We start from the raw sequence: 1765 nt of genomic DNA on the forward strand, positions 1-1765 counted from the left end.
TCCTGCAACTCCAGGAGCCTGGGAAATGACAACAAATGTGAAAGTTCCTGAAAGTAATTTGCCTAACACACCACAGCGTAGCACTTCCGTATGCCCACACCACACCTCTGGCTCCCAGCTGCTCTCCTGTGCTTTCCCCTTTAGCTACCTGGGAGGCACCTTTTCCATCTCCTCAGATCTCAGAACACCCAACTCATGGCTCTAAATTCTTCCCCTTCCTCTCAAAATCTTCCTGGTGTCTCAGCTTTCTGCCCTCCAGATTAGGGCCTTATCAACAGGACAAGGATAGCACTGGGGTTTTTTTCTGTAAGGAAGCCAAATACTCTTAATTAAAAATATAAAAATTAAGAGGAAGGGAAAGCCAAAATGACAGTCCAAGTGGAAGTTTCATTTGGTGCTCAAACCACCCTGAATACTTATGCTGCAGCTGCAGCTGAGAGCTGGCCCTTAGATGCCTGATCAGGATAAAGCCCAAATCTGCCACTAAGGTTTCAAATGACAAATAAACATCATCCTAAGGGAAGGCAAAATGGATAAACACAAACAATCGCCGTATGTTTACAGGGCCTTCAAGCACAGTGGTTCTCTGATGGCACCCAGAACTTAGCAGTATGAAGAATTACAAAGGTCAAGTGCTATTTATAAGCAATGCGCCCTTAAATCAAACACTAGTGACAAAAGAGCCAAGCACTTGACTTGCAGAACGGCAGGTGATTCGTGACTTTCTCCACAGCTTCTATACTGATGAAGCTTACAACCCACCTCACCATTTGGGAACGACATCCGTTGCTAGTGTTGCTTGGTTGGGAACTCAGCAGGCTGGCACGTTCATTCCCTCAGAGCCCAGAAGGAATTTGTCATTAAGGAATTCTCATGCCACTGAACTGGCAGCAGGTACACAAGCCTCTTAATCCCTTTTTATACTTCTACACTTGTGCCCATAAAACCATTCTCCACTCTCCATCTCACCTACCTCTCCAAGCAGACAAGTCCCATTCTGCCACACACTTGTCACAAACTACTGCAGGATATGACACAGGTTTCAAAATACATCAGAAAGTATCAAATCAGAAACTTTAAAACATAAAAGAAAATTAAAAAAAGGTGGCAGTGGGAAATTATTTTCTACCTTGACTGTGAGGTTCACAAGCTGCTAGTAGTTAACGTTATGTGGCTCACTATTCAAGGTCGTGATGGCAACAGTTCTGCAATGTGTGGATATCAGTGAGAGAATTGCTGCCTTTGCACCAGTTCAGGTGCTCCACCTATACCCTTGTCACAGATTTTATTTTTTTGTTTGTTTGTTTTAAATGTTTATCAGGGTAGGATCTGCCTACCAAGACCAGATTTTAAGTGAAGTACATTATGCTGCTCTTGATTATAATACAGCAAGATAGCTCCACTGCTACATTCAGCCACCAGAACGTAAACACCTCCAGCTCACATAGACAACCATACACTTATTTTTGTAAGGAACAATGACTAAACATGGAAACAACACTGTGAAAAAAGCAAAAGAATGCACACAATCAGCATTCCCTATTTGGACCAAAACCCAAAACATCTCCTAACAGCAGGTAAGTCTGAATTAAAAATCACTCCACACATCCAGATCCCAAATGGGGTAGGGGTTATTGTATGCCACAGACCAGGACTCTGACTGTTGAAAGGAAATCACGCACTACGGAAAATTTGAGGTGGTTCTGCGGAAGTTTAACTAGAGCCTTGGCAACTTCACTTGGGACATGAAAGGTACGTGCGCTAC

Source organism: Falco naumanni, unplaced genomic scaffold (genome assembly GCF_017639655.2).
Source record: "Falco naumanni isolate bFalNau1 unplaced genomic scaffold, bFalNau1.pat scaffold_101_arrow_pat_ctg1, whole genome shotgun sequence".
Taxonomy (NCBI): domain Eukaryota; kingdom Metazoa; phylum Chordata; class Aves; order Falconiformes; family Falconidae; genus Falco; species Falco naumanni.